This window comes from Scyliorhinus torazame, chromosome 20, assembly GCF_047496885.1.
Source record: "Scyliorhinus torazame isolate Kashiwa2021f chromosome 20, sScyTor2.1, whole genome shotgun sequence".
In the NCBI taxonomy this organism is placed as follows: Eukaryota; Metazoa; Chordata; class Chondrichthyes; order Carcharhiniformes; family Scyliorhinidae; genus Scyliorhinus; species Scyliorhinus torazame.
Window position 1 is genome coordinate 80,131,508 of NC_092726.1, and position 27,245 is coordinate 80,158,752.

Here is a 27,245-nt window from a genome sequence, read left to right on the forward strand (position 1 = left end):
TGGAGCACTGGCAGCGCTGGATTAGGGGGTTGGGAGCACTGGTGGTTCTGGCTGTGGGGAGCACTGGCAGTGCTGGCTGTGGGAGGGTGGGGAGTACGTGAAGTGCTGGCTGTGGGTGGGAGCACTGGCAGTGCTGGCTGTGGGTGGGAGCACTGGCAGTGCTGGCTGTGTGGAGCACTGCCAGTGCTAGCTGTAGTCTGGGGGCAGCATTGGCAGTTCTGGCTGTGTGGGGAGCACTGGCAGTGCTAGCTGTGGGTGGGAGCACTGGCAGTGCTGGCTGTGGGAGAGCAATGCCAGTGCTGGCATCCTGGGGAGCACAGTCAGGTCAGGCTGTGGGGGTGCACTGGCAGTGTTGACTGTGGGAGCACTGGCAGTGCAGGCTGTGTGTGGGCACTGGCAGTGCTGGTTTTGTGTGGTATACTGGCAGTGCTGGCTGTGGGGAGCACTGCCAGTGCTGGCATTGGGGGGAGCATTGGTAAATCAGGCTGTGTGGGTGCACTGGTAGTGTTGACTATGGGGTGCTCTGGAAGTGCTGGCTGTGAGGGTGAGCACTGACAGCGCTGGCTGTGGGGAGCATTGGCAATGCTGGCTGTGTGGGGGTCGCATAGGCAGTGTTGGATGTGGGAGGAGGGGAGAACTGGCAGTGCTGGCTGTTGTGAGGAGGCACTGGTAGTGATGGCCGTGTGTGGGGAGCACTGGCAGTGCTGGCTGTGGGGTGGAGCACTGGTAGTGCTGGCTGTGGTGGGGGGCGGTTGTGGGAGCACTGACAGTGTTGGCATTGTGTGGGGCACTTGCAGTGCTGGCTGTGGGGAGCACTGTCTGTGTTGACTGTGGTGGGTGTGTGGAGAACTGGCAGTGCTAGCTGGGGAGCATTGGCTGTGCTGGCTGTGGGGGAACACTGGCTTTGCTGGCTGCCTAAGTGGGGCACTGGCAGTGGAGGCTGTGTGGGTCGGGATGGGTGGAGCACCTGCAGTGCTGGCTTTGGGGTTTGGGGAGAACTGGAAGTGCTGACTGTGGGGAGTACTGGCAGTTCTGATGTGGTTGGTTCACTGGCATTGCTGGCTGTTGGAAGCACTGGAAGTGCGGGATGTGGGGTGCACTTGCATCGCTGGCTGTGGTGGAAGCACTGGGAGTGCTGTCTCGGGAGCACTGGCAGTGCTGGCCGTGGGGACGGAGCACTGGCAGGTCTGGCTTTGGGGTGGAGCACTGGAAGTGCTGGCTGTGGTGGGGGGCGCTTGTGGGAGCACTGGCAGTGTTGGCATTGTGTGGGAGCACTTGAAGTGCTGGCTGTGGGGAGCACTGGCTGTGTTGGCTGTAGGGCGAGCACTGGCAGATCTGGTGTTGGTGGACTACTGGCAGCGCTGGCTGTAGGGGTGATCACTGGCAATACTCGATGTGGGGGGATGAGCACTGTCTTGGCTGGCTGAGAGCGTGGGGAGCACTGGCAGCGCTTGATGTATGGGAAGACTGGCAGTGCTAGCCATGGGGTGAGTGGGAGCACTGTCAGGGCTGCATGTGGGGGTAGGAAAGTGGGGAAGTACTGACAGTGCATGAAAGTGGGGGGAACACTGGCAGTGCTTGCTGTGTGGGGAGAACTGGCAGTGCTGTCTGTGTGGTGGGAGCACTGACATTGCTGGCTGTGTGGGGGAGCACTGACAGTGCAGGTTGTGTGTGTGAGCACTGACAGTTCTGCCTGTGTGGGGTCAGCACTGACAGTGCTGGCTGTGTGGTGGGAGCACTGACAGTGCTGGCTTTGTGGGGGAGCACTGAGAGTGCTGGCTGTGTGGGGGGGAGCACTGACAGTGCTGGCTGTGTGGAGGAGCACTGACTGTGCACGCTGTGTGGTGGGAGCACTGACAGTGCTGGATGTGGGTGGGCACACTGGGAGTGCTGGATGTTGGGGGGCACTGGAGGTGCTGGCCGTGGGGATGGAGCACTGGCAGGACTGGCAGAGGGGTGGCGCACTGGCAGTGCTGGCTGTTAGATTGGGAACACTGGCAGTGCTGGCTGAGGAGCACTGGAAGTGCTGGCTGTGGTGGGAGCGTTGCGAGTGCTGTCTGGGAGCACTGGCACTGCTTGCTGTGCGGTAGCACTGGTATTGATGGGTGTGAGGGTGGTGTAGCACTGGCAACGCTGGCTGTGGCGGGTGGGGAGCACTGTCAGTGCTGGCTGTGTGGGGTGAGCACTGGCAGGGATGGTTGTGGGGCGTTGGGATTGTTCTGGCAGTGCTGTTTGTGGGGAGCACTGACAGTGTTGGCATAATTGTGGAGCACATGTAGTTCTGGCTGTGGGGGAGCATTTGCATTGTTGGCTGCAGGGGAGCGCTGGCAGATGTGGCTGTAGGGGGGAGTACTGGCAGTGCTGGCTGTGGAGGGATCACTGACAATGCTGGATGTAGGGGGATGAGCACTGGCAGGACTGGCTGGAGGGGAACACTGGCAGTGCTGGCTGTGGAGTGTGTGGGAGCACTGGCACGGCTGGCTCTGTGGGTAGAAAAGTGGGGAAGCACTGGCAGTGCATGAAAGTGGGAGAACACTGGCAGTGTTTGCTATGTGGGGAGCACTGGTAGTGCTGGCTTTCGGGGCTGAGGGAGCACTGGCAGTGCTGGCTGTGGGGAGCACTGGCAGATCTGGCTGTGGTGGGTGCACAGGCAGTGCTGGATGGGGAAGCTCTGGAAGTGCTAGAAGTGCTGGCCGTGGGGTCGGAGCACTGGCAGGGCTGGCTGTGGGGTGGAGCATTGGCTGTGCTGGCTGTGGGGAGCACTGGCTTTGTTGGCTGCCCGAGGGAAGCACTGGCAGAGGAGGCTGTGGGGGTGGGGGTAGATGGAGCACTGGCAGCGCTGGATTAGGGGGTTGGGAGCACTGGCAGTTCTGGCTGTGGGGAGCACTGGCAGTGCTGGCTGTGGGAGGGTGGGGAGTACGTGAAGTGCTGGCTGTGGGTGGGAGCACTGGCAGTGCTGGCTGTGGGTGGGAGCACTGGCAGTGCTGGCTGTGTGGAGCACTGCCAGTGCTAGCTGTAGTCTGGGGGCAGCATTGGCAGTTCTGGCTGTGTGGGGAGCACTGGCAGTGCTAGCTGTGGGTGGGAGCACTGGCAGTGCTGGCTGTGGGAGAGCAATGCCAGTGCTAGCTGTGGGGGTGGGGGAAGCACTGGCAGTGCTGGCTGTGGGAGCACTGGCAGTGCCTGCTGTGGGGAGTTGGGGAAGCACTGGCAGTGCTGGCTGTGGGGCAGCACTGGCAGTGCTGGATGTGTGGGGCCCATAGATGTGCCCAAGATACATCGCTCCCACGACCAGAGCTGCAGATGTGGGAGCACAGAGGTTTATTTTAAAACTCTGGCAGCAGATCGCCACCAAGCGGTCAAAGGTGAAGGACACAGTCAGCCAGACTGAGCAGTTGGTCACAGCGATACCCATGAGGGAGTCCAGACCGGTACCGAAGCTGTTAAGGAAAAGTGCCTGTGGCAAACGAGGCGCCAGTATATAGTTGATGAGAGCAAGAAACATAAGTAGCAGCAGGTCGGGCGTGACCATGGCTACCAGGTAGACAGTTGTCCTCTTACACAGACCGCAGTTCCTGAGTCGGAGGATCAGCAGAGTGACTACGTTCGCTGGAATACAGACAGGATAAGAGGGATTCCACATAACAGCCAGAGGAAATTTGTGTGAATTCAGAACGAAGGTCAATCTCCTTAGCGTTCTTTGTCATTTCCCTGTTTACATGTTTGTAGTCGCCCCTACCCTATAGTCCAAGGATATGTCAGTGAGGCGGTAGGCCATGCTATATTGGTGTCCAGCGTTTGCGGGGATTGCAGGATTACGGAGATAAAGCTGCAAAATGTGTTCTGTCAGAAGGTCGGTGCAAATTCGGTGGCTGAATCGCTTCCTTCAGCACTGTATTCTATACACGATAACTAGGTCCACACAACAGCCTTTCCCTTCCATTACTTTTATTCAGTCTCCATGTTTCAACTAGAAATTATTGAATTCCCTTCTTAAACACCACGGTCCTCTTCTCCTTCGAAATGCCCTTGAAAATGCCTTGCCGTTTTGTTTTCATAGAATTTACAGTGCAGAAGAAGGCCATTCGGCCCATCGAGTCTGCACCGGCTCCTGGAAAGAGCAGCCTACCCAAGGTCAACACCTCCACCCTATCCCCATAACCCAGTAACCCCACCCAACACTAAGGGCAATTTTGGACACTAAGGGCAATTTAGCATGGCCAATCCACCTAACCTGCACACCTTTGGACTGTGGGAGGAAACCGGAGCATCCGCAGGAAACCCACACACACTCGGGGAGGATGTGCAGACTCCGCACAACAGTGACCCAAGCCGGAATCGAACCTGGAACCGTTGAGCTGTGAAGCAATTGTGCTATCCACAATGCTACCTTTATTCTCACGCAATTCTCATGCTATCGAATATGCATAAAGTTATCCTTCCGATATATATTAAGCTTGAAAGTTTCAATACAATTGCAACTAGTTGCAGTCATCCACAGAGAAAAGACATACACTTAGAAAAGTGGGCAAAAATATTCTGCAGCAAAATTATGCAGCTATAAACGAAACAATGCTGCATAAGGAAACAATCAGGAACTATTCTGGCATTCAACGTAAATCTGCTGAATTAAACTCTTTGAGGGTATCTCAGATACATAAAGAGAGTAAGGGACGGATATGTCTATGGAGCGATGTACCGAGTGCGAGGTCTTGTTAGATGAAGAAACTGGACGGAGAATGGACTGAGTAAATCTGGGACTCTCAATGGATGAATGAAGATATCACTGATCGTGGTGCCGTTGTATATAATAAATGAGGACACAGGGGTCAAGACATGGAATAGTTTGCAGCAACAATATGGATTTTGATGTGTTTCTCTAACGGGACTGCATATTAGTCAGAGAGCACTGGGGTTGTCAACGTGCGCGGTCGGACATGAACAACTGAATTGCGAAACACATCACGTTTTTGGAAGGCGGAAAATTGTAAGTTAGCCAGGAAAGCAGTAGCTAACACAAGACTTGAAGACGGACTAACGTTACGAGTGCTCCAGAACAAGATGACATACGGATGTCAAGAGATAAGGAATTGTTGTAGGACTAACGGAAAGCAGCAAGCTTAGGCACGGCATTCCTTGCACTTCCCAAAATTATCAGTACAGTTCATTACAAGTGAAGACTCCAGCACCTATCCTGCTAAACCACCAATCTCAGCCTTCCGTCTGTTAAAATGGCCCACACTGCGTACTTTCTGTTCCATATCTTTGAGTACATTATCTCTGCATGCTAAAATATCACTGAACTCTCGATCCTTTACATCAACCTTGCATGTTGCACCTTTTAATCCAGGTGCAGTAAAGATCGTGCTTCCGTATTACCAACCAGATCGGGTACATCGGTTTCAGTGTTGGCAAATCACATAGGAAATAAAGAATTATAGCTTGTGTCAGGCGTTATCATAGAATCATAGAATAAACAGTCCAAAAGGCCATGAGGCCCAACGAGTCTGCACCGACCCACTGAAAGAGCAATCTACACAGACCCACTCGCCGGCCCTATCCCCGCATCCCACCTAGGGGCAACTTAGCACAGTCAAATCACCGAAACTCCACATCTTTGTACTCTGGGAGGAAACCGCAGCACCCGGAGGAACCCACCCCCCCCGCCCCCGCACGGGAAGAATGTGTTAACTACACACAGACAGTCACCCGTGGTCGGAATTGAACCTGGGTCCCTGGCGCTTTAAGGCGGCAGTGATAACCACTGTGCCACACTGCCGCCCGAATTGTGCTTTTCAAATTGATGGATTCCCAAAATATTTTTCCAAAGCACAGTGTGACGGCGATACAATGATTCAAAGAAAAAAAGGAAACTCGACAGTGAGTTCGAATTAAATGCCAGATCAAACATAATATGCGAAACAGTTGTGAGAACCAGATAAGATATTATTTGATGGCGACACTGAAGAAAGAAGCAGCAGAGAGGCAGCCCGGAAGATGGATTAAAATAGGTGGTATTTCAGTCAAGCGCAAGGTTATCCAAATTGCAGCAGGATCTTGATTAGCAGGGAAATTGCGCCGTGAAATGGCCAATAGAGTTCAATGCAGGTAAGTGTGAGGTGTTACATTTTGCAAAGTAAAATCAAGATAGTTCTGTCAAAGTAAATGGTCGGACCTTAGGGAGTACCGTCAAAGAGAAGGACCGAGGAGTTCAGGTGCACGGTTCTCGAAAGATTGAGTCACAGGTGGTTAGGGAAGTGAAGAAGGCTTTTGCCATGCTGGCCTTCATCGGTCAGGGCATTGAGTTTAGAAGTTGGGATAGGAAAGATATTCTCAAACTGGGGCAAGTGCGGACGAGAGTTACAACGATGTTGCCGGGACTCAAGAGACTGAGTTCGAGGGACAGATTGGACTTTTTTTTCTTTGGAGCGTTTAAGGCTCGCTTTAGACCTGATAGAGGTGTGAACGATCACGAGAGGCATGGACAGGTTGAATGCACTCAGTCTTTTTCCCAGGGTTGGCGAATCAAGTACTAGAAGGCATTGGTTTAAGTTAAGATGGGATATAATTAATGAGAAGCTGAAGAGCAACGTTTTTGCACAGAGGATGGTGTGTATGTGGAATGAGCTGCCGGAGGAAGTGCTTGAGGAGGGACAGTGACAACATTTAAAAGTCAGTTGGACTGATACTTGGATAGTAAAGGTTTGGAGGAATATGGGACAAATTCAGGCAAATGGAGTTAGCTTAGATGGGTTTTTTGGTTGAGGTGGAGCACTTTGGGCCGAAGTGCCTGTCTCAGTGCTGTAGTTTCTATGATAAAATGTGAGCGTGCATTTCTAGGGAGCATATGGGAAGGTGAGTGGAATGTTCGCATTGGAACATAAGATGAACTTACTGTACATTAATGGCAGATCAATTTCAGATGCATTTCATTACAGAAGGAGACACCTTCAGAAAAATGTCTTTATACTTATAGAAGGAGGGAGAAGTAACTCCCCCTCATATCTCATTAACCCCTTAATCTAACCTACATGTCTTTCTGGTCACTAGAGAGTAATTTAGCATGGCCAATCCACCTAACCTGCACATCTTTGAACTGTGGGAGGAAACCGGAGCACCCGGAGGAAACCCACGCAGACACGGAGAAAAAGTCACCCGGGTCGGATGCTGTGAGGCAGCAGTGAAAACCACTGTGTCACTTTGACATCAATGTATTTGGGAAGGGGCAGAACAGGGTAAAGCGGATGGAATCAAGATATGAACAGATGATCTTGGTGGGGCTGGAAAAGGCCAAAATAATGGTGTACTGGGACTTTCCTATTTGTGGATTTTGGGAAGGAGGTAGAAGCGGGAGGTTGATGCAGGATGTGTGGGATTGTGGGACTATGATGTCCGAGGCTGTGGACAGAAGATATCCAGAGTCAATGAGGTCAGTGAAAGTCCGGGGAACAATATCATGATGTTTGGTGGTGTGCTGCTGGTCCTGGGGGAGGTAGCAGGATGGGCCTGAGAGCTGACGGTCAGCCTCTGTGAGGAAAAATTCAGTACACAAGACAATAATGGCACCACCCTTGTGAGCAGCTTAGATCATCAGGCCAGGGTTGGATATTAGATGGAGGACAGGAGGACGTTGAGAGTGAGTCAGGATAGAGCTGGTAAGAGGAAGAGAGAAACTGAGACGGTCGATGTTGCACTGACAGATCTCAATGAAAAGATCACGAGCTGATAGGAGGCCAGAGGGTGGGGTCCAGGTAGAGGGAGATTACTGGAGTCGGATGGATTTCAACAACAAATATAAATAAAATAGACAGTGAGAAACAGCAGAGACAATATTATCTATTCACTGATCATCATCAGAATAATTACATAGAGCCATATCATAGAATTTACAGTTTAGAAGGAGGACATTCGGCCCATCGAGTCTGCACCGGCTCTTGGAAAGAGCACCCTACCCAAGGTCAAAACCTCCACCCTATCCCTATACCCAGTAACCCCACCCAACACTAAGGGCAATTGTGGACACTAAGGGCAATTTATCATGGTCAATCCACCTAACCTGCACATCTTTGGACTGTGGGAGGAAACCGGAGCACCCGGAGGAAACCCACGCACACACGGGGAGGATGTACAGACTCCGCACAGACAGTGACGCAAGCCGGAATCGAATCTGGGACCCTGGAGGTGTGACGCAATTGTGCTATCCACAATGCTACCGTGCTGCCCCCGAGAATTACCAAAGAATTGAAAAGCAGAAATCGGTCTCTGTTATTCTTGAAATTAGAACAGAATATAATAAAATCTTCCAGTCACAATGTCAACAGTTGGACAAATGGAATTAGAAGCATGAGTTAAAAGAAATCCAGTAACACAGAGTATACTAAATAGTCGGCACATATTCCAAAGTCAACATTATTCCTGACACATTTCATCCAATTATTTCAATAGCTATCAGAAATAATAGATCTGAGTAGTATGATAGATGTTCAACAATTTGATTTTCTAAAGGTCGTCAGTAAGATCCGACATAACAGACTTATGAGTAATCTCAGAGCCAGTGGAGTTAGGGGACACAGCAGCAGAATGGACACATGCTGGCGACACACACAGAAAACAGGGAGAAGAGTTAAAGGGATTTAGGCTGGTTGGTGGAATGTGGGAAGTGGTGTTCCACAAGGCTCAGCACTGGGGTCACTCTCCTTCACCATTCCCATCAACGGTATAGGATCGGGAAGCAGAATGTTAATTACACAATTTACAGACAAAATCAAATTGAGAGTGATAGTGAGTACAGAGGAAGAATACAAGTAATTACAGGCACACATCATCATTAATGATGAATTTGCAAAGTGGGTATTTCAATGGGAAATTAATGTTCCGACAGATCAGTGTCCGCTGCTGTATTTTGATCAGAACAATAAGTCCCCCAATCACTCCTTGGAAAACAAGTGTGTGAATGGACTGGAGGGGTTTCTGGGTTCAGGTGAATAGATTCACAAATCGTGTGAAGCAGAAACACAGTTTTAACACACCCATAAAATATAACAAACATTGGAGTTAATTTGGTGATGAAGAGAAGTGAGACAAATATCACAAAACAAATACTGGACTGTTGAGTTTTGTTAAATTTCTGCGTCTGGGTGATACTGTTGGAGCAGTTAAATAGAAAACAGATATCGAAACATTTTACTTCACAGAATAAATAGCAAACCATCATCAAAACACAGCCAAACTCTTCCTGTTTTCAATCTATTCTACAAATAAAACAGAGAGAGAGACAGGCACACAGACAGACAGACAGAGAGAGAGAGAGAGAGAGAGAGAGCTCCATAGAATAGAGCGACGGCGCGCCAAATAAAACACATCATTTCAAAATAGAACCAACTTATTTCAGTTCCATTCCTTACGCACACACAATACAATTCAACAATATTCCCAATAATAGATGGATAATCTGATCAGATATTCCCTCTGGTGAGGGACCCACATTCAGTACGATCCGACACTGACAGATACTTCCAGTAATCCTTGTTCACTGCTGTCATATATACCACTCTAGTTGGTGACCCACAGTCAGTACAATTCCACACTGACAGACACTTCCAGTAACACTTGTTCACTGCCGTCAGATATTCCACTCTGGTGAGAGACCCACATTCAGTAGAATTCTACACTAACAGATACTTCCAGTAATACTTGTTCACTGCTGTCAGATATTCCACTCTGGAGAGTGACCCACACTCAGTGTGATTTTATTCTTTCTCCTTCTAAACATTCCTTCAGAGAGATTGCCTTCACTGAGATCCAATCTTACATTATACACGAATCTACTCAAGATAATAACTTCACCGGGCAGAGATCCAGTGAGTTACAAACAGAGGTTTTTTGTAAGTTGATAAAAGGGATTCAAACTATTGACATGCTTAAAGACATTTGACAATTATATCGTTGGTCAGGTGTCAATATAACAGTGAGCACGAAATCAGGATCAGATAGTTCCAGTCCCAGTTTAAAATCAGAGAGCCGCTCACACACAGATTTACACAACTTCAATGGTGACATTCACTTACCAGGAACACCAAAAATAGCAACAATTGGGTAGAATATTTTCTCAACTAGTTTAATTGTAAGATGCATTTTCAGTGAGAAGTGATGTGTCCTTCTTGCTGGTGTCGTCTATGAGTCTGAAACTCTGAGGTTATATATTCCCAACGCCTTAAAGGTATACCCTGTGGAATCACAACAGGGGTATTGAGGTTTTGACATCGTTCAAGTTATGTTTAGAAATATATGAACAAACAGATTACAGCATTCTTTGCAAACACTGGACTGTTGATCACATTGTTCAACTAAAATTAAGAGAAAGGATGCTGTCCACTCAGACATCATCAGTCCCATCTCTACATCTCAGATTGTTTCAGTGATATCCCTCACTCCACTGTGACCATTCAGTGATTCAGTTCGAATTGTCAGTGTGTTTCTCTGGGTGGTTCCACTGCATTCTGGGGTGTAGCTGTCTCGGTAACTGCGACCATTCAGTGATTCAGTTCCAATTGTCAGTGTGTTTCTCTGGGTGGTTCCACTGCACACAGGCGTGTAGCTGTCTCTATAACTGTGACCATTCAGTGATGCAGTTCCAATTGTCAGTGTGTTTCTCTGGGTGGTTCTACTGCACTCTGGGGTGTAGCTGCCTCTGTAACTCTGACCATTCTGTGATTCAGTTCCAATTGTCAATGTGTTCCTCTGGGTGGTTCCACTGCACTCTGGGGTGTAGCTATTTCTAGCTGTGACCATTCATTGATTCAGATCATATTGTCAGTGTGTTTCTCTGGGAGGTTCCACTGCACTCTGGGGTGTAGCTGTCTCTGTAACTGTGACCATTCAGTGATTCAGTTCCAATTGTGTGGAGAGGCCGGCGTTGGACTGGGGTGAGCACAGTACGAAGTCTTACAACACCAGGTTAAAGTCCAACAGGTTTGTTTCGATTTCACGAGCTCAACACCAGGTAAAAGTCCATCGACACCGCAAACTGCCGGCTCAAAGTGGAGAGGATCTCCAGAAAGATCGCGCATATAGACACTGACATTAAGTTTCTACAAAGATGCAAGAAAGCAGACAAGATCCCGAAAGGGCTACAGATCACAAACCCACTCAAGTCGACCTACAACACAGCCTTCGCTGAGAGACTCTGCCGTCGCACCTCTCTCACACTCCTCAACCACCTCGTACACCAGCTCTACAGCAGACGACGCAACCTGGAAACCAAGATAGAGGCCATATTCTCAACTTGCGCTCAGGATGCAGCAGACCAGCTGCGGAACACCGCCAACCAGATGAGACAACAATACTATGCCAACTATATGCATACCAAGAACAGAAAGCTTGAGAAACTTGGCACCACCACCGGCAGCAACCAAGCCACCCCCGGTGTCACAGTAGAAAACAATACAGGGAAATCTATTGTCAACTTGTCAGACTACACCCTTCAACCAGACGAAATCGAAGTCCTCAGCAGAGGGCTCAATTTCTGCACCACCACCAAAATGGACCCCATCAGTCTTGCGGCAGACACGGAGGAATTCATCAGGCGATTGAGGCTCCGGTAATTCTTCCACAGACCCCAAGAGGCCAACAGCGAACCCAAGCAGACTACCAATGAACCGGAACAGCAGACCGAGAGATCTGCGGTGCGGCAACCGAAGAGGAAAGAGTCGAATTGGACCCCTCCGGAAGGCCGCTGCCTTAGACTCGACATGTATGCTCAAGCCGTCAGGAGTCGCGTCAATGCCAGATTCATCAGTCGCATTCACAAGACAGCTCCGAACGTCACCCAAGCACAACGCAATGCCATCCGCGCTCTCAAGACCAACCGCAGCATCGTCATCAAACCAGTAGACAAAGGAGGGGGGGGGGGTGGTGGGGCACTGTCGTACTGAACAGAACAAACCACTGCAAAGTAGTATACCGACAACTGAACAACCAAGAACACTGCAGACAGTTACCCGCAGATGCGACCAAGTAACACATCCGCCAACTTAACAGACTGATCAAGACCTTGGATCCAGATCTTCAGAGCACCCTACGTGCTCTCATCCCACGTCCTCCCCGCATTGGAGATCTCTACTGCTCCCAAAAATACATAAGGCCAACACACCAGGCCGCCCTATCGTTTCAGGCAATGGGACCCTGTGTGAGAACCTCTCTGGCTACATCGAGGGCATATTGAAACCCATCGTACAAGGTACACCCAGCTTCTGTCGCAACACGACGGACTTCCTACAGAAACTCAGCACCCATGGAGCAGTTGAACCAGGAACATTCCTCGTCACAATGGACGTCTCGGCACTCTACACCAGCACCCCCCATGACGACGGCATTGCTGCAACAGCCTCAGTACTCAACACCGACAACTGCCAATCTCCAGACGCAATTCTGCAACTCATCCGCTTCATTCTGGATCACAACGTCTTCACCTTTTACAACAAGTTCTTCATTCAGACGCACGGAACAGCCATGGGGACCAAATTCGCACCCCAATACGCCAACATCTTCATGCACAAGTTTGAACAGGACCTACTCACCGCACAGGACCTTCAACCGACGTTATACACCAGATACATTGATGGCATTTTTTTCCTTTGGACCCACGGCGAAGAGTCACTGAAACGACTACACAATGACATTAATAAGTTCCATCCAACCATCAGACTCACCATGGACTACTCTGCAAAATCAGTTGCATTCTTGGACACACTCGTCTCCATCAAGGACGGTCACCTCAGCACTTCACTTTACCGCAAACCCACGGATAACCTCATGATGCTCCACTTCTCCAGCTTCCACCCTAAACACATTAAAGAAGCCATCCCCTATGGACAAGCGCTCCGTATACACAGGATCTGCTCAGACGAGGAGGAGCGTAACAGACATCTACAGACTTTGAAAGATGCCCTCGTACGAATGGGATATGGCACTCGACTCATCAATCGACAGTTCCAACGCGCCACAGCGAAAAACCGCACCGACCTCCTCAGAAGACAAACATGGGACACAACCGACAGAATACCCTTCGTCGTCCAGTACTTCCCCGGAGCGGAGAGACTACGTCATCTTCTTCACAGCCTTCAACACGTCATTGATGACGATGAACATCTTGCCAAGGTAAGCCCCACACCCCCACTACTTGCCTTCAAACAACCGCGCAACCTCAAACAAACCATTGTTTGCAGCAAACTACCTAGTCTTCAGAACAGTGACCACGACACCACACAACCCTGTCATGGCAATCTCTGCAAGACGTGCCAGATCATCGACATGGATGCCACTATTAAACGTGAGAACACCACCCACCAGGTACGCGGTACATACTCGTGCGACTCGGCCAACGTTGTCTACCTCATACGCTGCAGGAAAGGATGTCCCGAAGCGTGGTACATTGGCGAGACCATGCAGACGCTGCGACAACGAATGAACGGACATCGCGCCACAATCACCAGGCAGGAATGTTCCCTTCCAGTCGGGGAACACTTCAGCAGTCAAGGGCATTCAGCCTCTGATCTCCGGGTAAGCGTTCTCCAAGGCGGCCTTCAGGACGCGCGACAACGCAGAATCGCCGTGCAGAAACTTATAGCCAAGTTCCGCACACATGAGTGCGGCCTCAACCGGGACCTGGGATTCATGTCGCATTACATTCATCCCCCACCATCTGGCCTGCGAAATCCTACCAACTGTCCTGGATTGAGACAATTCACACCTCTTTAACCTGGGGTTACCCCATCTCTGGATCTGTAAAGATTTAATCACCTGCTAATGCTCGCATTCCTAGCATTGTTTGGCATCTTTGAATTTGTCTATATATGTGTTTCTGGAACAGACCTCTTCATTCACCTGAGGAAGGAGCAGCGCTCCGAAAGCTAGTGACATCGAAACAAACCTGTTGGACTTTAACCTGGTGTTGTAAGACTTCGTACTCAGTTCCAATTGTCAGTGTGTTTCTCTTGGTGGTTCCACTGCACTCAGGGGTGTAGCTGTCTCTCTAACTGTGACCATTCAGTGAATCAGTTACAATTGTCAGTGTGTTTCTCTGGGTGGTTCCACTGCACTCTGTGGTGTAGCTGCCTCTGTAACTGTGACCATTCAGTGATTCAGTTCCAATTGTCAGTATGTTTCTCTGGGTGGTTCCACTCCACTCTGGGGTGTGGTTTTCTCTGTAACTGTGACCAGTCAGTGATTCAGTTCCAATTGTCAGTGTGTTTCTCTGGGTGGTTCCACTGCACTCAGGGGTGTAGCTGTCTCCGTAACTGTGACCATTCAGTGATTCAGTTCCAATTGTCAGTGTGTTTCTCTGGGTGGTTCCACTCCACTCTGGGGTGTGGTTTTCTGTGTAACTGTGACCATTCAGTGTTTCAGTTCCAATTGTCAGTGTGTTTCTCTGGGTGGTACCACTGCACTCTGGGGTGTAGCTCTCTCTTTAACTGTGAACATTCAGTGATTCAGTTCCAATTGTCAGTGTGTTTCTCTGGGTGGTACCACTGCACTCTGGGATGTAGCTGTCTCTGTAACTGTGACCATTCAGTGATTCAGTTCAAATTGTCAGTGTGTTTCTCTGGGAGGTTACACTGCACTCTGTGGTGTAGCTGCCTCTGGAACTGTGACCATTCAGTAATTCAGTTCCAGTTGTCAGCGTGTTACTCTGGGTGGTTCCACTGCACTCTGGAATGTAGCTGCCTATAACTGTGACCACTCAGTGATTCAGTTCCAATTGTCAGTGTGTTTCTCTGGGAGGTTACACTGCACTCTGTGGTGTAGCTGCCTCTGGAACTGTGACCATTCAGTAATTCAGTTCCAGTTGTCAGCGTGTTACTCTGGGTGGTTCCACTGCACTCTGGAATGTAGCTGCCTATAACTGTGACATTCCTTTATTTCATTTCAGTTGTTTCTGGTTGAGCATAAGTAGAACATTTCAATGTCTCCAAAATCTGGAACAATTTACAGCGCAAAGTATGTGATCCCATATCTAAATATGATTGAGCCCTTCAAACTAAGAAAACATTTAGAATCATTGGAACCTCAGCAAACTCAGAGGCTGCAGCAGATACAAACTCATCACCTCAGAGAGCAGCATTGAAACATATTCAGCTGTGAAAACTGATACCCCGTCTCTAACTGACACCGGCCGTCCATCTGGTGCACACACTTAAGCTGGGAGAGAGGCGGGGTGAGATGTGGAGGAAGAGAGAACTGATCTGTGAGATCTGCTGATAGAAGACAGGGTGAGGGAGAAAGAGGGTGGGAGGAGATAGAATGGGAAAGAAAGAGGGTGGGAGATATAAAGGATAAAACGAGAGGAGGAGTTAGATTGGCTGAGAGAAAGGGAAACAGAGAGTGGAGAGCGAGCGGGTGTGGGTGAGGGAGGCAGATTGTCTGAGAGAAAGGGAAACAGAGAGAGGAGAGCGAGCGGGTGAGTGGGTGACGGAGGCAGGTTGGGTGAGAAGGATTGTGTATAAAATAGGAACATAATCTTAGAGGAAAGTAAAGGAGAGAGCGACTGAGTGACTGAGGGAGTGGGGGAGGGAAAGATTGTGAGGGAAAGTGAGTGGGGAAGAGTGTGATAGAAAGTGTGTGAGAGAGAAAGAGGATGAGAGAAAGTGCGAGAGAGGGTTAAGAGAGTGAGAGAGTGTGAGAGAGGGAAAGAGAGTCAGAGAAAGAGTGAGAGAGGGAAAGAGTGTGAGAGAAAGTGTGAGCGAGGGAAGGCGAGTGAGACAAAGTGTGAGAGAGGGAAAGTGTGAGAGAGGGAAATAGTGTGAGAGAAAGTGTGAGAGAGGGAAGGAGAGTGAGAAAAAGTGTGAGAGAGGGAAAGTGTGAGAGAGGGAAAGAGTGTGAGAGGAAGTGTGAGAGAGGGAAAGAGTTTGAGAGAAAGTGTGAGAGAGGGAAAGAGAGTGAGAGAAAGTGTGAGAGGGAAAGAGTGTAAGAGAAAGTGTGAGAGAGGGAAGGAGAGCGAGAAAACGTGTGAGAGAGGGAAAGAGTGTGAGAGGAAGTATGAGAGAGGGAAAGAGTTTGTGAGAAAGTGTGAGCGAGGGAAAGAGAGTGAGAGAAAGTGTGAGAGGGAAAGATTGTGAGAGAAAGTGTGAGAGAGAGAAAAGTCAGTGAGGGAGTTGTGTGAGAGGGAGGGAGGCATGGAGGGAGAGAGATATAGGGATAGAGAGAGTGAGAGGGACAGAGTGGGAAAGTGTCTAACGAGATGTGAGAGAGGGAGGGAGGGAGACATGGAGCAGAGAGAGAGAGGGTGAGAGTGTGAGAGAGGGACAGAATGTGCGAGAGGGGTAAGTGTGAGACAAAGGAAATGTGTTAGAGAGAGTGGGAGAATGGGGGGTGAGTATCAATGAAGAAGAAAGTATGAGAGAGGCAGGAATTTGATGGAGGGAGTGTGAGAGATGGAGGGAGTGTGAGAGATGGAGGGAGTGTGAGAGAAGGAGGGTGAGAGAGGGAGTGTGAGAGATGGTGGGAGTGTGAGAGAGGGAGAGTGCGAGAGAGGGAGGGAGTGTGAGAGATGGAGGGAGTGTGAGAGAGAGAGAGAGTGTGAGAGAGGGAGGGAGTGTGAGATATGGAGTGAGTGTGAGAGAGGGAGAGAGTGTGAGAAAGGGAGAGGAGTGAGACAGGGAGAGTGTGTTAGACAGGAAGAGAGTGTGAGAGAGGGAGAGAGTCTGAGAGGGAGAGAGAGTGGGAGAGAGGGAGACAGTGGGAGAGAGGGAGGGTGAGTGAGGTAGATAATGTGTCAGAGGGAGAGTGTGTGAGAGAGGAGTGTGAGAGAGGGTGAAAGTGCAAGAGAGAGAGAGCAGAAGAGAGAGAGACAGAGAGCGAAAGGGGAGAGAGTAAGAGAGTGCGAGAGAGGGTTAGAGTGTGCGAGAGGGAGGGAGTGTGAGAGAGGGGAGAGCGTGTGAGAGAGGGAGGGAGTGTGTGAGAGGGTTAGCGTGTGAGAGAGGGAGGGGGAGTGAGATGGGGACAGAGTGTGAGAGAGGGGAGAGCGTGAGAGAGAGGGAGGGAGTGTGTGAGAAGGGGATATGAGTGTGAGAGAGGGAGGGAGTGTGAGAGGGGGAGAGAGTGGTAGAGAGTATGAGAGAGGGAGGGAGTCTGTGAGAGGGTTAGAGTGTGAGAGAGGGGTGGAGTGTAAGAGGGGGACATGAGTGTGAGAGAGTGAGAGAGTGTGAGAGAGCGTGAGAGAGGGTTAGAGTGTGCGAGAGGGCCAGAGTGTGAGAGAGGAATAGAGTGTGAGAGGGAGGGAGTGTGTGAGAGGATTAGAGTGTGAGGAAGTGTGAGAGGGGGACAGAGTGTGAGAGAGGGAGGCAGTGTGAGAGAGGGAGAACGTGTGAGCGAGGGAGGGTGAGAGAGGGACGGTGAGAGAGTGAGAGAGTGTGAGCGAGTGAGACACTGTGAGAGAGGGAGGGAGTATGGGAGAGGGAGAGAGTGTGAGAGAGGGAGGGATTGTCGAGAGGGAGAGAGTGTGAGCGAGGGAGAGAGTGTGGGAGAGGGATAGTGTGAGAGAGTGAGGGTGAGTGGGGGAGAGAGTGCAAAGGAGAGATAGAGTGCGAGGGAGTGTTCTTGGAGATGTGGGGAACTGGCTATCATGTGGAAAACACAATCCGGATTAATACATTTGCTGAGTAAACAAACTTGTTCCTAAATTATAAACTCAGATCCTGGATAAAGTAAATGTCCTTCATGCAGTATTGCACCATTTATGTTGTGAATAACTGACAGAGTGTGACAGGTCAGTTATTGTGCAGAGCTGGAATAGAACTTGTATTTCCCCAGTGAGAGGCCAGAAAGCAAACACGTGGCTCAGCCGCTTTTAAAAATAATTGTAAAGCAACCTGAAAAAGATAGACCTCCCTCTAATGATTAAATGTGCGTCTGCTTTTATTGGGAGCAACACAGATGTTTTCGATATTAACAGCACAGACAGCGCCCAGGGGCAGACAGATTGGAACTTACAATGACGTTGATGCTGTGAAGTAAGCAGTGAGCTAAAGCGGACGCTGAGTTCACACATGGACACAGTGAATAGAAAGGATTACAGTGAGAAAACTCGCGGTGATGGGGAACTTGGAGGGAACCTGCAGGTGTTGGTCCCATCATCTTACAGCCAGACCACATCCAAAGCCTTAAAAGTGCGTGAAGTCCCGAAGGAGGACATTCATTCCTGGGGCTGGTTTAGCACACTGGGATAAATCGCTGGCTTTTAAAGCAGACGAAGGCCCGCAGGCCCGCAGCACAGTTCAATTCCCGTACCAGCCTCCCCGAACAGGCGCCGGAATGTGGCGACTAGGGGATTTTCATAGCAACTTCATTTGAAGACTAGTTGTGACAATAAGCGATTTTCATTTCATTTCATTCCATTTCATTTCATTCCGTTTAACCTCAGCGGCTCTGTAGATGAGCAGATGATTCAATCCGACTGGAGCGCCCTTTCCCTGGAGACATACATTTGATTTTTGTCACTCCTATCATTCCCTCTGAAACCACTGTTGTATCTGCCGGCACCAGTGTCCCAGGCCGTGCAGGCCAGATCAGAACCACTCGCTGTGTGAATCGTTTAGACGCAGTTTTCCCTTCGGGTGATTGGATTGGGTGGGGCTGGGTTATTGGGAATAAAAGACGATGATGTGAGATCCGTTCCACACATTTGACAAGTTTTGGATAATCTGGATATAAATGAACTGTTTCCATGAACAATATAAATATCTGTTGGAAAGATGTAACTGAAATATATGATCGTGCAGCTACATTCATCAGCGAGTAATGCAGAGCCGGAACTGATAACAAATGGCAACATGGGGAGACTACACGGTCACTCACACCTCCTCCACCATTCAATTTAATCACTGCTCAGCTTCTGCCTCAATGTCATTTCCCGCTTGTTCGTCACATCCTTTCATTACCTCATTTTCTGTCAGAATAATGGAGGCAGACACCCAAAGCCACATTTCAAACCGAGTTGGACATTTATGGCCATAAGACCATAAGACACAGGAGCTGAACTTGGTTACTAGGCCCAGCGAGCCTGCTCCGCCATTCAATCATGGCTGATATGTTTCTCATCCTCATTCTCCTACCTTCACGCCTTCTCACCATAACCCCTGATCTCCTTATTAACCAAGAACCTATCTATCTCTGTCTTAAAGACACTCAGTGATTTGGCCTCCACAGCCTTCTGCGGCAAAGAGTTCCACAGATTCACCATCCTCTGGCTGAATAAATTCCTCCTCATCTCTGTTTTAGAGCATCGTCCCTTTAGTCTGAGACGGTGTCCTCTGCTTCTAGTTTCTCCTACTAGTGGAAACACCCTCTCCACATCAACTCTAGCCAGGGCTCGCAGTATCCTGTAAGTTTCAATAAGATCTCCCCTCATCTTTCTAAACTCCAACGAGTGCAGACCCAGAGTCCTCAACCGTTCCTCACACGACAAGCTCTTCATTCCAGGGATCGTTCTAGTGAACCTCCTCTTGACCCTTTCCAAGGGAAGCATATCCTTCTTCAGGTACGGGACCCAAAACTGTTCACAATACTCCAAACGGGATCTGACCTGAGCTTTTTACAGCCTCAGAAGTACATCCCTGGTATTGCATTCTAGCCCTCTCGACATGAATGCTAACATTGCAAGTGCCTTCCTAACTGCCGACTGAACCTGCACGTTAACCGTAAGAGAATCGTGAACAAGGCCTCCCAAGTCCCTTTGTGCTTCTGATTTCCGAAGCATTCCTCCATTTAGAGAATTCCTCCATTCCTTCTTCCAAAGTGCATAACCTCACACTTTTCCACATTGTATTCCATCTGCCACATCTTTTCACAATCTCCGAGCCTCAAAGTCCTTCTGCAGCGCCCCTCGCTTCCTCAATACTACCTGCCCCTCTACAGATCTTTGAATCATCTGGAAACTCAGCAAGAGTGCCATCGGTTCCTTCTTCCAGATCATCAATGTATATTGTGGAAAGTTGTGGTCCCAGCACAGACTCCTGAGGCACACCACTAGTCACCGGCTGCCATCCTGAAAAAGACCCCTTTATCCCAACTCCCTGCCTACTGCCAGTCAGCCAATTCTTTTTCCATCCCAGGATCTTACCCTGAACACCATTGTCTCTTAACGTATTTAACAGTCTCCTGTGCGGCACCATGGAAAGGCCCTCTGGAAATCTAAATAAATCACGTCCACTGATTCTCCTTTGTCTAACTTCCGTGTTACTACCTCAAAGAGAACTCTAACAGATTTGTCAGACATGACCTCCCCTTGACGAAGCCGTGCTGACTCAGTCCTATTTTACCATGCTCTTCCAAGTACTCCGCAATCTCATCCTTAATAATGGATCTAAAATCTTACCAATGACCGAAGTCAGGCTAACCGGCCTTTAATTTCCCATCTTCTGCCTCCCTCCCTTCTTAAACAGCGGTGGTACATTAGCCACTTTCCAGTCCTCTGGGACCCTTTCTGCCTCCAGTGATTCCTGAAAGATTCCCGCCACTGCCTCCACAATCTGCTCAGCTATCTCTTTTAGAACCCTGGGATGTAGTCCATCCGTCCAGGTCATTCATCCACCTTCAGACCTTTCAGTTTCCGCAGAACCTTCTCCTTAGTGATGGCCACGGCACTCCCCTCTGCCCCCTGGTTCTCCTGGAGCTCTGGTATCCCACTGGTGTCTTCCACCGTGAAGACTGATGCAAAGTAACTATACAGCTGGCCTGCCATTTCTTTGTTGCCGGTTATTACTTCTCCAGTCACATTTTCCACTGGTCCAATGTCTGTATTTGTCTCTCTCTTACCTTTTATATATTGAAAAAAAACATCTTCCTATCGTCTTTTACATTACGAACTAGCTTGCCCTCAAATTTCATCTCCTCCTTCTTTATTGCGTTTTCAGGTGTCCTCTGTTCGCTATTAAAGGCTTCCCAATTTTCTGGCATCCCACTACTCCTCGCCACATTGTATGCTTTTTATTTTGCTTTACTGCTGTCCTTGACTTCCCTCATCAGCCATGCAGACCTTGTCCTCCCCTTGGCATGTTTCCTCCGCCTTGGGATGAAATTCTGTTCTTCCTCCCGAATAACCACCCCAAACTCCTGCCATTGCTGTTTCAATGTCTTCCCTGCGAGGCTCCTTTTCCAATCAACTATGGCAGCTCCACCCTCATGTCTTTGTAGTTACCCCTATTTAATTGTAATACCGTTACATCTGATTGCAGCTTCTCCCTCTGAAACCTCAGGGTAAATTCTAGTATATTGTGGTCACTGCCCCCTCAGGGTTCCTTCACCATTTGTTCCCTAATCAAGTCTGTCTCATTACACATCTCCAAATCCAGAATTGCCTGTTCCCTAGTAGGCTCTGTCACAAGCTGCTCAAAAAAAACCATCTCTTAGACTTTCCACCAATTCTTTTTCTTGGGATCCACGACCAACCTGATTTTCCCAGTCCACCTGCAAATTGAAGTTCCCCATGATTATTGTAATATTGCCTTTTTTACAGGCCTTTTCTATCTCCTGATTTATTTACTGCTCGGGGTCCTGCAAATAACCTCCATCGGGGTCTTTTTATCTATTCGATTCCTCAACTCTGCCCTCAGAGATTCTATGCCTTCTGATCCGATATCGCTCCTTGCTATCGCTTCAACGTCATTCCTTACGTAGAATGCAACCCCGCCCCCTTTGCCCGTCTGCCTGTCCTTTCGATAGAACGCTTGCATATTTTGATGCCAGCCCTGATCACCTTGCAGCCACGTCTCTGTGATTCCCACCACATCCTCCCAGCCAATATCAATGTGAACAACATGCAAATTTACCTTGTTCCGTATACTGCGCACATTTAGGTCCACCACCCTGAATCCTGCATTGAGCGCACCTCCCTTCTCACACTTGTCACCTTTTTTGCTCTGACTGAGGGTGATGTTGTTCACGTATTTGTGTTCTCTATTTCCCCTTCAGTTATTACACCTTCTGAGCTACCGCTCCTGTTCCCATCCACTTTCATATTAGTTTCCATTCTCCCGAGTGACACTAACAAACCTCCCAGCCAGGATAGTGATGCCCCTCCAGTATAGAAGCTACCCGCCCTTCTTGTCCAGATCCCACCTGTCCCGGAAGATAGCCGAATGCCCAGAAATCTGAAATCCTCCCTCCTACGCCACCAGTTTAGCCACGTGTTTAGCTGGACTATCCTCTTATTTCTGGCCTCACTGTCACGTGGCACTGGGAATAATCCTGAGAGTAATCCTCAGAGCACCCGGAGGAAACCCACGCAGACACGGGTAGAACGTGCAGACTCCGCACAGACAGTGACCCAAGCTGGGAATCGAACCTGGGACCCTGGTGCAGTGAAGCAACAGGCTTCACGCCTCTGTGCTACTGTGCCGCCTTCAAATCAGGAATCCTGAAGAATTGGGAGAGTGTCGGTATCACGGAGAGCTGTGGATCTGCTGTGTAATACTGAGAAATAAATCACCAAGGCCATGGCAGGCTTTGATTCTCCTACAATCCGCCAGCTCCAATCTTAACCATCGCATTAGACCCCGGCATTGATTAGTCCATTAAACCTGGGAAACAGAGTCTAATTGATGAATAATGAATGGAAACAATGGTTGATCACTCTCTTATTGTGAAACAGTCAGTATTTTCCCGAGGAGAAACACTGGAGGAACAGAAGGGGACCAAAAGGACCGGTCTCCCTAACAACACCAGCGGGAGTTTGTAGTTATCCAGTTCCAGCAGTCAGATAGCCTCAATAATTTTAATAAATATGGAACACAATATATAATTGTTTTTGAGCCCATTACTTCCCGGATTACATCATTTAAATTGCTGAGACGTCTTCAGCAGAAACATGCAGATAGATCACAATGTATTCCACCACATAGCAGCGATATTTCTAGTAATTAATGGAATTAAAACCTGAAAGATAATTTCTGCTACTCATAGAAATTTTCAAATGAATCTTATTGTGAAAAGTATAAATATTTCTAGATATATTCAGTAACCATTGGACTGAAAATAATCATGTTCCCGGTATGATGATTCTATAGAAAGATAATCACAGTTTAGTTAATTGTGAGCAGAAATGTGCATGTTCAGTTTATTGTGTTATTATAGGAAGGTCAGGAATTACTGACTCTATTTGAAAGAACAATCTTAGTATGAATATTGTCTGAACAATATTTATTTACGCCTCTGATTACTGGAATAATCAATCCTTCAAGAATCACATTCAATGTTGTAATTAAATGTTTTTCGTTATTTACTGTGTTCAATGGACTGAAAACGAATGTGATGCTTTCTATCAATGTTGTGCAAACATGATGGTGCAATATATGTCATCCTGCCTTTCATCATTGGATTTCAGAGATCATAGAATTTACAGTGCAGAAGGAGGCCATTCGGTCCATCGAGTCTGCACCAGCTCTTGGAAAGAGCACCCTACCCAAGCCCACACCTCCACCCTATCCCCATAACCCAGTAACCCCATCCAACCTGAGGGCAATTTATCATGGCCAATCCACATAACCTGCACATCTTTGGACTGTGGGAGGCAATCAGAGCACCCGGAGGAAACCCACGCACACACGGGGAGAACGTGCAGACTCTGCACAGAGAGTGACCCAAGCGGGGAACCTGGGACCCTGGCACTGTGACGTCATAGTGGCACTACTATGCTACCGTGCTGCCCGACTTGCTCAGTTTTTTTTGGTAGAAACAGGCAGAGAGAATTCTCACACTATTCAGTCATGGCACAACTATGATTAATGAAATTAAATCCTGAGATATAATTGCTGGTATCATAGACATGGGAAATATTTCCCAATACATATTATTGTGGGAAGTTAAAAGATTTATTCATTCCGTTAGTGATCAATGGATTAATCAGTATCTTGCCAAGATAATTCTCTTGTAAAATGATCATCCGTTTAATGTCCTGTACCCGGTTCTCCGTCCCGCCAGTCCCGTTATCCGGCACGGTGCACCCACCGCCACAATGGGATTCTCCGTTCCTGCAGCCAGTCAATGAGGTTTCCCATTGTGACCCCCCCCCCCCCCCCCACGCCATCGAGAAACCCGCCGACATGGGTGCGCTGCCGGCGGAATTGGAGGATCCTGCCGAGGGAGAATCCCATTGATTGGGATTGTGAGCTGAACAAATGCATTTTTAATTGATGTTATTATTGTTGTGTGGTCAGTAATTACAGATTCTATTCCGCTGAATAACAATCTCAATTTGATTATGGTCTGAACAATAATTAGAAACCGCCTGTGATTAATGGAATGAACAATCCTTTGACAATCACAGTGAAAGATGCAATGAAATGTTTTTAGTTATTTGCTGTGTTTAATGGACTGAAAACTAATCAGGTATTTTCTATCGTTGTTGCACAAATAATAGTTGGTTGTGTAATGTTTGTTTTTAGCTACCCTTGTCCTGCACCTTGGGTATGGCTGCCTCCCTGTATCAGGCGATATGGCAAATAACGATACACCATACAGCGACCTCTGTAAATAAATATATACTGCCAGGAACACTATGCATAATGATATACTGCCCAGGCATCCCTGTAAATGATTATATAGAATCCAGGAACCACTGTGGATAATGATATACTACGAGGGACCACGGTAAATAATGATATACTAAGCAGGGACCACTGAAAATTATGATGTACTGTCCAGGGAACACTGTAAATGCCGATATACTGCCCAGGGACACTGTAAATAATGATATACTACCCAGGATTCCCTGTAAATATGTATATACCACTCAGGGACTACTGTAAACAATGACATGCTACATAGGGACCATTGTAATTAATGATACACTAACCAGGGACCACTTTAAATAATGATACACTAACCAGAGACCACAGAAAATAACGATATGCCACCAAGGGTCACGATTAATACTGCTATTCTGCACATGGATGGCTGTAAATAATGAGATACTACACAGTGAACCTGTAAATAATGATATACTTCCCAGGGACCAGTGTATTATAATGATGTACTACACAGGAATTACTGTAAATAATGACATACTACACAGGGAACACTGTAAATAATGATATACTGCCCAGGGACCAGTGTATTATAATGATGTACTACACAGGAATTATTGTAAATAATTACATACTACACAGGGAACACTGTAAATAATGATATACTGCCCAGGGACCAGTGTATTATAATGATGTACTACACAGGAATTACTGTAAACAATTACATGGTACACAGGGAACCTGTAAATAATGATATACTGCCCAGGGACCAGTGTATTTTAGAACATAGAACATAGAACAATACAGCGCAGTACAGGCCCTTCGGCCCGCGATGTTGCACCGAAACAAAAGCCATCCAACCTACACTATGCCATTTTCATCCATATGTTTATCCAATAAACTTTTAAATGCCCTCAATGTTGGCGAGTTCACTACTGTAGCAGGTAGGGCATTCCACGGCCTCACTACTCTTTGCGTAAAGAACCTACCTCTGACCTCTGTCCTATATCTATTACCCCTCAGTTTAAAGTTATGTCCCCTCGTGCCAGCCATATCCATCCGCGGGAGAAGGCTCTCACTGTCCACCCTATCCAACCCCCTGATCCTTTTGTATGCCTCTATTAAGTCTCCTCTTAACCTTCTTCTCTCCAACGAAAACAACCTCAAGTCCATCAGCCTTTCCTCATAAGATTTTCCCTCCATACCAGGCAACATCCTGGTAAATCTCCTCTGCACCCGCTCCAAAGCCTCCACGTCCTTCCTATAATGCGGTGACCAGAACTGTACGCAATACTCCAAATGCGGCCGTACCAGAGTTCTGTACAGCTGCAACATGACCTCCCGACTCCGGAACTCAATCCCTCTACCAATAAAGGCCAACACTCCATAGGCCTTCTTCACAACCCTATCAACCTGGGTGGCAACTTTCAGGGATCTATGTACATGGACACCTAGATCCCTCTGCTCATCCACACTTTCAAGAACTTTACCATTTGCCAAATATTCCGCATTCCTGTTATTCCTTCCAAAGTGAATCACCTCACACTTCTCTACATTAAACTCCATTTGCCACCTCTCGGCCCAGCTCTGCAGCTTATCTATATCCCTCTGTAATCTGCTACATCCTTCCACACTATCGACAACACCACCGACTTTAGTATCGTCTGCAAATTTACTCACCCACCCTTCTGCGCCTTCCTCTAGGTCATTGATAAAAATGACAAACAGCAACGGCCCCAGAACAGATCCTTGTGGTACTCCACTTGTGACTGTACTCCATTCTGAACATTTCCCATCAACCACCACCCTCTGTCTTCTTTCAGCTAGCCAATTTCTGATCCACATCTCTAAATCACCCTCAATCCCCAGCCTCCGTATTTTTTGCAATAGCCTACCGTGGGGAACCTTATCAAACGCTTTGCAGAAATCCATATACACCACATCAACTGCTCTACCCTCGTCTACCTGTTCAGTCACCTTCTCAAAGAACTCAATAAGGTTTGTGGGGCATGACCTACCCTTCACAAAGCCATGCTGACTATCCCTGATCATATTATTCCTATCTAGATGATTATAAATCTTGTCTCTTATAATCCCCTCCAAGACTTTAACCACTACAGACGTGAGGCTCACCGGCCTATAGTTGCCGGGGTTGTCTCTGCTCCCCTTTTTGAACAAAGGGACCACATTTGCTGTCCTCCAGTCCTCTGGCACTATTCCTGTAGCCAATGATGACATAAAAATCAAAGCCAAAGGTCCAGCAATCTCTTCCCTGGCCTCCCATAGATTCCTAGGATAAATCCCATCAGGTCCCGGGGCCTTATCTATTTTCAGCCTGTCCAGAATTGCCAACACCTCTTCCCTACGTACCTCAATGCCATCTATTCTATTAGCCTGGGGCTCAGCATTCTCCTCCACAACATTATCTTTTTCCTGAGTGAATACTGACGAAAAATATTCATTTAGTATCTCGCCTATCTCTTCAGACTCCACACACAATTTCCCATCCCTGTCCTTGACTGGTCCTACTCTTTCCGTAGTCATTCGCTTATTCCTGACATACCTATAGAAAGCTTTTGTGTTTTCCTTGATCCTTCCTGCCAAATACTTCTCATGTCCCCTCCTTGCTCGTCTTAGCTCTCTCTTTAGATCCTTCCTCGCTACCTTGTAACTATCCATCGCCCCAACCGAAACTTCACACTTCATCTTCACATAGGCCTCCTTCTTCCT